Consider the following 15,011-nt stretch of genomic DNA (forward strand, 5'->3'; position numbering starts at 1 on the left):
TATATATATATATATATATATATATATATATATATATATATATATATTTGAAGAATTAGCTTTATTCATTCTTCTTATGCCCTAGGAAAGGATATAAATTTCTGTGGGAAAACTATGTTTTGATAGAAAATTAATGTGAACTAACTAAAGGGATAGATATTAAAAAGAATAGATTTTTAAAGTGTGGTGTGATATTAACACAGGTAAATTAAACATGTGATAGATTTATATTTTGCTAGAAGGAAAAATAAATAATGCAAAGTTATATTGGTAATCTATTTTAAACTCCAGTTTTCATTTGCATACATATATTTGAATTTGTAAACATATTTAATATATTGAAATTATTATTATAATACAATTCATTATGGAATGTTGTATCAGCAATGCCATATTCACAATGCCTATGGAAATTACAGATATGCTGAAATAATTATCCATGACAAAATACATCATGCTTGCCATATGGGGGAATAAGCTAGAAAATTTATTAAGACACCAAAAGACTGAGTCCCAAAACCAGAAAGTGAAAGCCATCAGAGTAGTTATGATATTGGCACAGGTAGATAAAGTAGACAGCACCCACATTCTCAAGCCTTTAAAACAGAACAGGCTACCTCAGGCAAAGGTCCTCCTCTCCCCACTCACAGCAACCACCCAGCGTCCTGGAAGCACGCTCCCAGCAGCTCCAGCCCCTGGCAGTCCTCAGCAGGAGTCCTTAGCAGAAATTCTGGCTGACTCAAAAAGGGCTTCACGCTGCTGCCGCTGCCTCCGCCGCCGCCACCTCTAGCCACCGCAGGAACTCTAGCTTGGCTTCCGCTTCCTCTTGCTCCACTCCTTCCTGCTACATCAGCAAGTCCAATGGGGCATGGAAGATCTTTAAATCCCATAACCCTTACATTCGGCCCCAAGATCTTTCATGTCCCTTACTTGGCAAAAATACAGTAGGCATAACTGGTGTCAACAAAATTTCACAACAATATAACAAAAATAGCACACAATAAACACAGAAAACCATATTTTAGGGTGGTGCTTGAGCACAAGCTCCCCATCATTCCCCCCACCCTGAACAAATGGGGTCCCAAAATCTTGTGGTAAGGGATGAAGATCTCTTCTTCCATGGCTACTTGCTGCTGAAATTGGATGTAGAGCTGTCCCTGTCCTAAGGGGTCCCATTTGAGAGGTCAGTTCTTAATATGCTTGATGCCAGGTCCAAGGGTGACACATCACAGTTGCAGACAGGGGGTGACATCCAGCTTAAGCTATCAGGGATCTACAGGTGGAGGGTACCAAGCCTGCGGAAATAAATCTAGCAAACAAGGTGAACAGAAAAAAAAAAAAAAAACAAGAAGAAGCAAAGAGACAATAACCAGACTATTGTAGCCTCACTCATGGTAGAATAAATGACTTAAGGGTACAATTTTGTAATCATCTTCTCCAGAATAAACAATAGTTACAGTGTTATCCTTCCCATATGCTATAATCTCTGCAGCCTTTGGAACATCATCTGGCTTCCGTTTTACCCATACTTTAGCTCCTGATTTTATTCTATCAGTAGAACCAAATCCTTCAGTTCCTGTGACAGTTATTTTGGAAGGAGAGTCAGTTGTTACAAGTGGTATTGTTTTACAAGGAATGATAATCACTTCAACTATCCTATCATTTTTGTGAATCTGTATGGGCCCTTCACCTAAATTCTGGAATGTTACAACTATTTCTCCTTGACAATTAGAATCTATTACTCCAGCCAATACATGCATTCCTTGAGCTGCTAATCCTGATTTGGGTAAAATCTGTCCTAAGTGAGTTTTAGGGATTCTTATGCATATCCCAGTGGAGATTTTTCTTATTTCTTTTCTGTCCAACCAAAAGTCCTCTAAACAATGTAAATCATACCCCACCACACCAGGTGGTCCTGGGTTCAGTGCTGGAACATCTGGCCTCAAGGTCCAATACTCAATATTTGGGATCTTATGTGTTTGTTGTTTTCTAATTTGGAGAATGGGGGTCATCATTCTGGCTAGAGGTGTAATTCCTCCCAATGGTCTATCATTCAAATTATGCAAAGCCATGAACAAATTATCCTTCCATTGTTGATATGAATTATTGGAACTTAACTTCCTCAACTGTTCTTTCAGTAATCCATTCATTCTTTCAATTAACCCAGATGCTTCTGGATAATATGGAATATGATATATCCATTCTCTATTGTTTAGTATACAATACTTCTTTATTTTATTGCCTTTGAAATGTGACCCATTGTCACTTTGAATCTGCATTGGGGTTCCATAATATAGACTTATGAGGTCTAGAGTTTTACAAGTGTTTTTCTGGGTTGCATTCTTATAAGGACAAGCTACTAGTACACCCGAATAGGTGTCAACACAAGTACAAATAAATCTGCATCCTTTATCCAGTGGTAGTGGACCAATATAATCTATTTGCCAGATTTGGGCTGGGACTTTTCCTCTTGCTATCTCTGCAGTCACTACCCGAGGAACAGTTTGCTCCTTTTCCAATTGACATATATGACATTCTTCTGCTATCTGTTTTAACAGTGAATGAGAGCTACTAATACCTCGATCTTGTGCCCACTGGTGTGTGGCCTGGACCCCCAAATGGCCTGGTGTTTGGTGGACCCATTTTGCTACTACCGGATCATCAGTTGTTGTCAAAGTAGGGACAATATGTTCAGTAGCAATCTTTGCCAGTCGATCACCATGAGCATTGTACACACGTTCTGGTGTGGTGGGGGCCACATGAGCATCTACATGAAAAACTGACAAGTCAGTGACCAAAGATATGTTCCAGATATCTTCCCATAATTCTTTGCCCCAGACTTGTTTGCCATGAATTTCCCAATTTTCATTTTTCCACATGGGCATCCATGTAGCTAAACCATTAGCTACCACCCATGAATCAGTGAATATATGACACTGTCCTCCTTGTTCTATTTTGATGGCTTGATATACTGCCATAAGTTCAGCATATTGGCTACTTGCACCTATCCCAGGACTTTCCAAAGTCCTTCTAGTGCATGGGTTATAGGCCACTGATTTCCAATGTCTTTTTGGCCCAAATATTACACTGTCCCATCAGTAAACCATGCATGTCTCTTTTGTTCTTCAGTTAATACATCATATCCCTCACTCCATTTTACAGAGGATTGTACCCACTGTTGCTTTGACTCAGTGGTTGTTATTCCTCTCAGTTTCTATGTTTGCTACAGATTAATGTACAGCAGAGTCTCCTCTTTTGCCTGTTTTCACTCTATTTTGAATATACCACTTCCATTTGATTATACTAGCCTCTTGGGCATGTCCAATTCTGTGAGAAGCTGCGGTACTCATTACCCAGGTCATAATTGGGATTCTAGGTCTTAATATCACTTCATGGCCCAGAGTCAGTTGTTCAGTCTCCACCAAAGCCCAACATGCAGCTAAGAACTGCTTTTCAAAAGGTGTATACTGGACTAAAGATGAAGGGAGTTTCCTACACCAAAATCCCAAAGGTATATTTTGGCTTTGTTGTTTTTGCCATAAGCTCCAGTTTGCATAATCATCTTGTACAGTCACTTGTAATTCCACTAGACCACTTTGCATGGGCCACAAATCTAGAGCCAATTGTATGGCAGCCTTGGCTTCTTCAAAAGCTTTACTCTGCTCAAGTCCCCAATCGAATTCATATTTCTTCCGTGTGACCCTATAAAAAGGTTTTAAAATCTGTCCCAAATATGGAATTTGGTGCCTCCAGTATCCAAAAAATCCTATGAACTTTTGGGCCTCCTTCTTATTGGTAGGGGTAGGAAAATCCTGAATCTTTTGTTGGGCTTGAGGAAGAATCTCCCATAGCCCCTTGTTCCATTGTATACCCCAAAATTTCACATTTTGAGCTGATCCTTGAACCTTTGTAGGATTAATTTCCCACCCTTTACTTTTCATATGCTCAATTAGAAAGGTCAAACTCCTTACCACTTCTTTCGCATCTTTTCCCTGCATCATGATATCATCGATGTAGTGGGTTCCTATAAATGTGATGGGAATAGGAGCTCCATGTTTAAACTTATCAGGGTTTCCATAGATAAGTGTGGCTCAGCCCCAGTATCCAGCAGTGCCCTAATCACAGTAGTTGATCCATTCTTCCAATATATTGTTAAACCAATATGGGGTCTGCAATCTCTTCTGCATATTTCTTTTATCTTGCCTGGGGCTTGGCCTATCTCCTATTCCCCCTGAAGGTGGGGCAAACTTGGATACAAAGATTCAGATTCAGAAATACCTGCAGGGGTGGTTCCTGCTTCCCTGTTCATTCTAATGCTAAGTACCTTTTCTTGGTACAGCTTATGCAGCTCTTCAGTTGGAATACCATCTATTCTTCTAAAGTCCACCCCAGCTCTTAATAGAGCAGTAAACAGTTCCCTTCTTGTCTGTCTATTTTGTCTCTGACTCCTGTGGCTGTTTACTCTTCTCTCTTGAGGCAATTTGTCTTTTTCCCATTCCCCTAAATCACTTAATTTTGAAATCTTATCCAGCACCTCTGAAAGAGGGTGCCCTATTTCTCCAATTAATAGAGTCAGAATTAGGTGCTTATATGCAGGAGGAGCTGTCTTCACTATGATATTTCTATGAGGAATTCCTAGGGGGGTATCATAATATGCATTTGCATTTCCAATCAGGATAGCAGTTTTCATTTCCTCTTCCTTTAGCTTTCTCATACAGTCTCTAAGTGAGTACCAGGGTCTGTCTCCCCTAGGCCACATAGCTTCAGGAGGATATTGCTTTTTGCATCCTTCTGCAGCTAAAGCTAGCAGATTAGTTTTATTATTTCCTCCTTGCATATGGTGATCCCTAAAAGCCTGGTGTACAAAAGGATTCTGACTGATACTTATGAATTTTAAACAGTCCTCAATGTCCAGTGTTATTCCTCCGGTGCCTTCATCAGTGATTCTTACTATCCAAGACACTAAAGACTCCCCCATTCTTTGCGTGAATCTACTCAATGTATCAGTGATCTCCTGTTGAGTGAAATTCTCAATTATCTCCCTGGACTCTGTTTTGCCTCGGTGGTTCTCCTGTCTTCTTCTTCATATGGGGAGAGCTTCTACATTAGAAGATGCCTCATCTAACCTTGCTCCATTCTCCTCACACACATTCTCCTGGAAGCTGTCAGGGCAATTCTGCCCAGCCTGCACAAAAGCTGCATGCACATTCGCTCTGCTAGTTTTTTGCTTCATTTTAGCTACATGAACAGTAGCTTGCTCCTGGACCACATGAGTCCCTCCAGTTTGCTCTTCTGAGTGCTGTGACACAGAAGAATCCTCAGGCAAACCAGCTGATTCCCTAGCCATCCTAGCTCTTTCCTCCAGCAGCTTATCCCTACTTTTACACATAAGGTGATAACTTGTTAGCAACACCCAGCCTCTCCTGCACACTCCTGCCAGTTCTTTGCCTGGTTCTATGGGTATTCCTTTCAAACATCTTTCCAAATCTCCAGGTTCTCCCTCTTTTAGCCTTGATTCCCAGTTTTCACAGGGCCCTTTGCTTTTAGCTCATTCTCTGGCTAGAGAGGAAGAAGGCAAATTCTCCCATACTGGAATAGCCATTTCTCCCTCTAAAGCCCCACTGCTTCCAAATAGAAGCCTGACATGGTGTGATCCCATCCTGCTCGCCAAATGTATCAGCAATGCCATATTCACAATGCCTATGGAATTTACAGATATGCTGATATAATTATCCATTACAAAATACATCATGCTTGCCATATGGGGGAATAAGCTAGAAAATTTATTAAGATACCAAAAGACTGAGTCCCAAAATCAGAAAGTGAAAGCCATCAGAGTAGTTATGACATTGGCACAGGTAGATAAAGTAGACAGCACCCACCCAGCATTCTCAAGCCTTTAAAACAGAACAGGCTACCTCAGGCAAAGGTCCTCCTCTCCCCACTCACAGCAACCACCCAGCGTCCTGGAAGCACGCTCCCAGCAGCTCCAGCCCCTGGCAGTCCTCAGCAGGAGTCCTTAGCAGAAATTCTGGTTGACTCAAAAAGGGCTTCACGCCGCTGCCGCTGCCCCTGCTGCCACTGCCTCCGCCACCGCCACCGCTAGCCACCGCAGGAACTCTAGCTTGGCTTCCGCTTCCTCCTGCTCCGCCCCTTCCTGCTACGTCAGCAAGTCCAATGGGGCATGGAAGATCTTTAAATCCCATAACCCTTACAAAAGTTCAAAATTGAAAAGTAATAATCATAATCCTGTGTGTTCAATCAAAAAATATTTCTAAAGATACAACTTAACCATTTTATCACTTCATAAATACAGATAATATATAGGGCAGAAGCTCCACATAGACTTCCAAATTTTTATGAAGAAATGCATTCTGGTAAATCAACTCATTATTTCCTTATTATTTATTTTTTATTTGAAACTTAGACTTTTAAACTATGTTATGATGAAAGAGTCTTTTTACTACACAAATACCATACACTCTTCAGTTTCTACAGTAGAATACATTGAGTGAGGATACATGTGACTCCTACTTCTATTACAGCTGAGAAAAAAGGTGCTAATTATCAATGTTTCAATGCATTAAACAATCATTGCAGAAACGATAAGACATAAAAGCTAAGAATTCTGGGGAAAAATTAATAGGAAGAATGCATGTTTTGGGGGTAACAAGTAAAATCAGATTTCAACAACTGGTAATGTATAGAGTTTTGTACAAAGCAATTGTACTCTGGGGCTGACACTAGTATATACCTAGGTATAGGTAACCTCCAATAATCTATGCTGAATCCTCTTTATTTACTTCTCTCTTGTGATCTTCTGATTTGTGCGTATCAGTTCACTAACATGGCTGAAATGTTTAGCTCCATTTAGAAGACTCACAAATTTACATGGCTAGTATTATGCTCACCACCTCCTATCTATTAACATAGTTCATGGCATATGATAGATCCTGCATAAATATTTATTAGATAAGCAAATGATGATTTGTGCTCAATGAGATAAAAGTGTCTCTGATTTCTTTGTAGGTAGCAAAATGATGGTGGACCAGGGTCAAAAGCCAAATTTTTGACTAAATAATTGGAATTCATTATCATATCAAGACTAATTTGAAGATCCAGTTATTTCTGGGTGTGGTGCTAAGTATCAGAGCCTGCATTTGATCCCAAATTTGATCCCAAAAGTTGGTCATCTCAACTCTCGGGCCTGTGCTCTTACTCACTGCCCCACCTGGTTGCTCCTCAAGTGTCTCATTTCTAATACACTCTTTAATAGGCAATGATGAGATGTTTTTCAGTGGGGAAAAAAAAAAGATGGCGATATTTCTTGAAACACACGCACATATATATGTGTGTGTATGTTTGTGTGTCTTTGTGGATGCATATACCTGTACATATACATAAACATGTACATGCACATGTACATATACATAAACATTCATGTGTGTGAATGTGTGAGCATTGTCCTAACTTAAAATTCAAAAATGATGAAATGAATTAGTATGTTTTTTTTTTTATTTTTGAAGGGGGGAAGGCAGGGAAGTTGGGGTAAAGTAACTTGCTCGTGGTCACAAAGCTAATAAGTATTAAGTGTCTGAGACTGGATTAGAACTCAGGTCCTCCTGACTCCAGGGCTGGTGCTCTATTCATTGTGCCACCTGGCTGCCCATGAATATGCATTTTAAATTTACCTTTTGATTAATAAATTTCTTGTCTCATTCATTTGCCAAACAATACAAGAAAGTGAACCCGATATTTGCTACCTCCCATATACAGCAATAGAGGGAAAATTAAAACATATAAATTAAATTTTTCTTTGCTTTCTTAAAAAGAAATCCAAAGTACCAAGGACATAAAGCAATGAAACTTAGAGATTTACTAGCAATTAATAATAATAATAAAGATATAAAATAGCAATAATCAATAAAACAAAAATAAAAAGCAATTCATTAGAATGAACAAATGAAATTAATAACAACGTAACATTCCTTGTTCTTTTTGGTTTCATTGTTTTAGTCATAAAAGAACACATACAGTAAAATGGGAAAAACACACACATACATAAACAAATTTCCACATATGTGGGGGGGGGAATGGCTGCTTATAGGACACAGGGGCAACCTTGAATACAGGAAGACCTAGTTTCAATTTCTCCATGGGACATAAATTATCTGTGCAACATTACTTATCAGTACCTCTTGCAAGTCTTGAAGTCTCTAAGTTAATTTTAAAGCTAGGGGTACTCTCTCAAGGAAGAATTCACAAGTTGCAACAACAGAATATTTATCAACAAAAGACACATCAGATGCTGCAGCAGCATACAAACATATATATATATATATATATATATATATATATATATATATATATGCTTCTTTGTTTATAGTTTTCCATTGTATGCCCCAGTACTTTGTGGTTCATCACTCACCTCAAGTTATTAAGGTGGTTATAGTCACCATTTTATAAGAAAAAGCTTTGAGTTCACAGGTTAAACTCCTGTCTTAAGTTCCCCACTCCCATTCTTTACCTAGACAGATTAAAATGTCTTTTCACATCTGCCTAAGGGATAGCAAGTCTGACTTATAAATCATGTTTACTGGTTATGTAGAGTTCAGAAAGAGAACAAGGTAATAGAAAATGTATTTTCCATTTAAGAAAAAGTATCTGTTTTCCTGTATGTAAAAACCTATAGGTTCACTTTAGTATGCTGTGAATATTAAGGATCTGTGCCTCAGCTGTCAGCACTTTCATTAGGAGGGATCAGTCATGAACCCAAACTCTTGGTCCTGGGTGAATTTATACTGTACTGAAAATGCTGTGGCACCCATAAATAGTGTACTCGTTCATGCTGGACAAGGCAAATGTCCTCCTTTTTCTTTTACCTGAATAAATATGGTATCAAATTCGTACATCTTTTATGCTGTATTTGTGTATTAGCTTTAGGAACTTACACAAAAGTAAACAATTTAATTTCCTAAATCTTAATTTTCACTTTCTGACTTTCATCTGCATCCCTCCCTAAAAAGCTATCTAAGTTCAAGTCAAATTGAAATGTTGCAGGTCACCTGAAACATGTGATTGTCAACATTAATAACATTATTCATACTATTATTTTTACCTGGTATCCTTTACAATTTTGCCAAAACCTTTCTATCTCTCAAAGTTTTATTGAAATTCCAGCTTTCCTCTCCATTAACCAATTATCAAGTTTTTTTTTTTTTCATTAAGGCTCTACCATATGACAGGCACACTGCCAAAATCTAGGGACATGAATCCCAAATTAAAACTTCCTCCTCTGAATATACTCAGTTTCTTTACCAGTCTGTTAAAGGGCAACTTGAAGATGAAGAGTTTGGGATCAGTTTCTCATCATGTATAATATGCTGCTGAGAGTTCTTTATCAGTTTTTTGCTAGGAAACCTGAGGAATCAGGAGTCCTTTTAAAAGGAGAGGCAATTCGTAGATAGAATTCAAATTCATTCTATTTGGCTGCAGTTTTCTGAGCAACAAAGTGTTATACTACTAAGGAATAAGGGCCTTTACCCCACTATTCATGTACTCATCACCATATGACGGCTAGCACGAGGGATTTAACTACCTTAGGTTATACAAGGAGCCCTTCACTGCCACTTTTTTGTATCCTTCCCATGAGAAGGGGCAATGTAACTGAAATGCCTGGGTGGGTGGCATTATCTATTGTAGTGTGTACATTTGGCAATAGGAGTAGAGCAGTAGGGGGGGGACAGATAGACAGACAGACAGAGGGAGGGAGAGAGAGAGAGAGAGAGAGAGAGAGAGAGAGAGAGAGAGAGGTAGAATGTAAAATGTGTATTTAGTAGCCTTTCAAAAACAATTTATCATTTGACTAAACTATTATATTCCCAATCAACTGTATCTGTGGTGAAAAATTTGTTACTAAATCCTGTTTGGATCATTCTCTTAATGTTGACTGTGATTCTTTAAGGTTAGTACTGATTGCTGTGGAACACTATGTGACCTGTTTCATGCTTGATTGATATTCTTTTTAATTTCTCTGTAAAAATAAATTGTTTTTAGGGCATCCTCTTTGGTTATTGAACCATAATTATTGATGTACCAAGAAATCATCTCCTGGGAAATTAGGGTATGGGTGATGAGTAAATGAAAGTAACAATGATAAGTACAAACCTATAATGAGTGGTCAAGATTATTGATGTGAACTAAACATTAAGTAAGGAAATATCCCAAGATAGCAGAATCTAAGTTTGTAGCAACTTTCCAATAGGATTTCTATTAAAATAGATAGACAGCCATGTAGGTGTGTGTCTGTGTGTTCATGTGTCTGTGTATGTATATGTGTAGCTATATAAATCTATCTACAATTTATATTCAGTTTGGGCAAAGTTAAACATATGAGCATTTTGTGTCTCTCCATTGAGGTAACTAAAGAAAAAAAAATATTTCATAGATTTAGACCTCACAGATTAAATTGTCTGACCCCCACATCTTACAGAGGAGTTAATTGAGGCTTAAAAAATATGAATAAATTGTTCAAGATCAGAAATGCAGGTTAAAGGGAATATTTGAACCTGGGTCTTCTGAATCCTAATCTATTCATCTTTCTATTGCAACAGTACAGATTAATTCAATTTTATGGAATGGTTATTCTGTGTGTATACATATATGTATGTAAGTATATACATATCAATGTATGAATACACCTACATTAATGTATATATCTAATCACATAATTTAAGACAGTATGATTTTAGAGTTATACTGGTAACATATTCCTTCTTTTTTAGGTAAGAAAACTGAGGGTTGGGGAGGCCAGGTGGCTCAGTGAGTAAGAGCGCTGGCCCCAGTGTCGGGATGACCTGAGGATAGAATCCGGGCTCAGATATTTAGCATCACACACAGAAATAACTGGCTGTGTAACCTTGAGCAAGTTACTTAACCCCAATTGTTTAAAAAAAAAGAAAGAAAACTGAGGGTGAGATTGTAACCTAGGTCATTAAATAACTTATAAAATGCAATTTTAATTTTCTCTGTCTCTTTTAAAGGTTTTAATTTCAATTCCAATGTAATAATAGAATTTAAAAGACATTATATACTTTGTCATATAATTAGAATATAAATCATGTAAATTGGCATAAAATAATTTCTGTGGAAATATAAAGAGTATCTGCCTTGGCTATTTCTACTATGGTAAATTTCAGGTCCATTGAAGGTCCATTGATTTCATCCACATGTAAGCACACAACTGTTTGACATGAGAGCATATTTACTCTAAATTTGGTTATGGATGCCATAGATGGGTTTACAGTCAAAAAAGAAGGACAATGTCAAAACTTACTTGAGATTTTCTTTTTTTTTTTTTTTGCTTTTATTGGAGAGCAATATGGCTAGTTTTTTGGTTTTGTTTTTGTTTGTGTGTGTGTGGGTGTTAAGTGTCTGAGGCCAGAACCAAACTGTGTTCCTCCTGACTCCAGGGGCCGGTGCAGTACTCAGTGGGCCACCTAGCTGCCCCTGTACTTGATATTTTCACCAACATTTTGGGACACAGAACCTAATATTATTCTTGGTTTTAAAAGTTTCCCTATACCAGGGAAAGTCAAAGAATTATGTGATACCCTTTCCACCATTTACTTCTTCTTTAGAGAGGACTTTTTTTTAATAACCCTGAAACTTGAGCAAACCCCACTCTCTGGGATTCCGTTTTCTCATAAATTAAAAATAAAAGAATTCCTTAGGTAACTACTAATATTCCTTCCAGCTATAAATCTATGATCTTCAAGTCCAATAAGCTTTACTTAATCCTGATCCTTACAAACATACTGAATTTGTTATTGTTGTATAAAATTATTAATTCCCTTGGTTTTTGTTGTATTGCACAATCCTGTTTTTCTCCCCATATCCTTTGGTTCTTTTACTGCGTCCTCTTGTACATTTCACCTTCTAATATTGAGCATTCCGAATACATCTACATTCAGAACTTTATAACTTCATTTGCTCACTGGTGAAATCAACCACTTTCTTGAATTCAACAATCATCTCTAGATTAGTAAATCACAAAATAACCTCTGTTGCTGACTTATCATTTTATACTGTGTAGTCTTGTTTTTTCTTGTGGTGGAAGTAGAGGAAAGATTATCAAAGGATCAAAAATCCTTTAAAATTACCACACCTTTGCTTAATAAATAATTTGACCTATGGGAAAAGATGGAAAATATAGTTCACTCCTACTCTTATTTTTTCCACTTCTCAAATATCTACATCTATTCACATTTGAATTTATCTACATAAAATAATGCTTTTAGCTTTTTATTTGACTCTATAGTCTCGCCTCCTTTTTTTCCAAAGTATAATTTTGTTTATGAAGTAAGTATATTACATAAAATATACAGAATATATATTGCTTATATAGTCAGTGCTGAAACTTTCTTCTCTGCTATTCCCTTTCCCCTAAAATGGCTTAGAAGGATGGTTATTAATTTTACCATAAATATAGCATTGTTTAAGAGTAAAGAGCTGATGCATTCCATGCCCCATGTGGGAGCCTGCTTTTAGAGACACAAAATGAAGAGTACTGGAAAAGTCTTGCTACTATCTTGTAACATGAACTAAAATTTTATGACTTATTTTTTGCTAGTTGTGTGTTGATGAGCATCATTTTGTCTAGGCTTATAACTAGCAGTAGAAACTAGAGGTGAAATGTGACTTACAGAATTCTCTAGTGATTGACAAACAAGGAAGATAAAAACACCTGAAAGGATGTTCAGTTGAGCACATAAGAGAAGACACATTCAAGTAATACTCATGGACACCCTTAGAACTCTGAACCAGAGTCCTCAGAGCCATATATGCATGTAGATGTTTATATACAGATTTGTAACAAAAGTTCAGTTTCCAATATAATTCTCTTTATTGTAATTTATATTCTGATACTTGGGGGGCATGCTAATGATTGTTAAACTAAAAAAAGTATTTGAAGACATAAACCTACTTCTAGCATTCAAAATATTTTATTGACTATTATAAGTAGATATTTCCTTCAAAAATACCTATAAAAATATTTTGAACATGATATATGTATATAGTCTACATAACAATCAACATATAATTGTACTCTCATGCATTTTTTATCAATATCCTTGCACAAACTTGGAACTGGCCTAACATATATCAGGGCCTTCCTTACACCTTCTTTACATTAAGAAAATATAGAAGAATAGGTGAAAAATTTATAGGTTATGTGTCATTCTCATTATATGATCAATTCAATAACTTTCTTGATCATACATGCCTTTTAATAATCTTTGTAATTTTGCCCATATAGGTTTTTAATTTGTAATGTGTTGCTTATGCCTTCAATAAACCTCCTTAATACTCTTTGGATGATACTTAACTCCAATTCTTTGTGGACTGCTAGAGTCTTCTGACTTGTATTCATACAACATAATGAGAAGATTAGATACCTCAGAAATTGCCAAAAATACCATCAAAGAAGATTTGGTAGTGTGTAGTCGAATACAATAGAATTAATAGGATGAAAAAAAAACTGAGACACCCCTCCCCCAAGACAATTCTTGTGAGAATGTTGTAATAAACTGCAGTTAATAATAACTGTAACATCTCCCAGGAGTACAGAGAGAAACAGACAGATGGAGAGAAATAGAGAAATGGAGAAAGAGAGAAAGAAAGAGGGGGGGGGAGAGAGAGAGAGAGAGAGGTGGGGGGAGCGAGAGAGTGGCAGCAGAAGGGAAAAAAATGCCTACTAATTCCTTCCAAGCAAGCTCAATGAAGGGGAATAGGGGGAAATGGCTCAAATGTTACAAACTTCAGTGACTACTTGGGTAATGGTAGTCTCAACAGAAACAGGAAATTTTGGAAAAGTGAAGGTTTGTCTGGTGCAGGGAGGTAGAATAATGAGCTCTGTTTAGATATGTTTATTTTTAGATTATAGTTAATGAGGGAAATGAACATTGAAAATTTTTAAATAACCCTGAAAACCTTATTCCAAACCTAAATTAGAAAAATAATTGGTAAAAAATGTAAGGGAGGGAGCGGATCCAAGGTGGAGAAGTAGAAGCAAGCCCTTCCAGGGGCTCCGGCTTCCACCTTCCCCAATCCATGTGAAAAGGGGACTCTAAACAAGCTTTGGAGCTGCAGAACCCACAAAATGACACAGAAAAGCTAACCTCCCGCTGAGGACAGCCCAGAAGGCCATCAGGAATCAGCCAACTCAGAGCTCTGGGAGATGAGCCCAGCCCCACATCAAGGCTTTAGCCCCAGGGCAGGCCTGACCAGTCACTGGCCAGAAGGACTCCAGATCAGCAGCAGCTGTAGCCCTTTCCAGATTTATCAACACATAGATGCAAAGGACAAAGTGAGAGGTAGGTGCAGTCCGGAATTTGGGACCAGTAAGTGGGAGTCCATTGCTTTTACCTCAGGGCGAGAAGCCACTGAGACTCCCGCACAGCCAGACAGCACCATGTGGCAGCTGCTGCTCCTGGCCTGCAGAATGTAGGGGGACCAAGCACCAGTCTGAGGGGTAATCGCTCTTGCTTTAACGTGCTTAGATGTGGATTGCATTCTGGGGTGGAGGTCCTGGGATGTGTGTCCAGCTTGCCAGAGCATGTGGAGACCTCAGAGAGGGCACCCATCTAATACCTCAGGCAGCTAAGAAAACCCCAGCATTTGGGATGAAAGCTCCACTGTCTGGTGGCAGAGTCCTACTGTGGCAAAAAGCACAAGAGTCAAGTAATTGAGTGGCAAAATGAGCAGGCAAAGGAAACAAAGCAGACAAAAGATTCAAATAATACACTCCTACTTTGGGGACAAAAAGGAGCAAAGCATGGAACAGGAGGAAAAGAGTCAAGTCAGAACTTCTGCACCAAAAGCTTCAAAGGAAAATGCAAGCTGGTTACAGGCCACAGAGGACATTAAGAAGCAGATAAGAGTAGTGGAGGAAATACTGGGAAGAGCAATGAGAATGATGCAAGAAAATTATGAAATGAGAGTCAACAGAC

Source organism: Petaurus breviceps, unplaced genomic scaffold (genome assembly GCF_028583685.1).
Source record: "Petaurus breviceps papuanus isolate PSGF00001 unplaced genomic scaffold, PetGlider_PUasm1.0 90696, whole genome shotgun sequence".
NCBI lineage: Eukaryota > Metazoa > Chordata > Mammalia > Diprotodontia > Petauridae > Petaurus > Petaurus breviceps.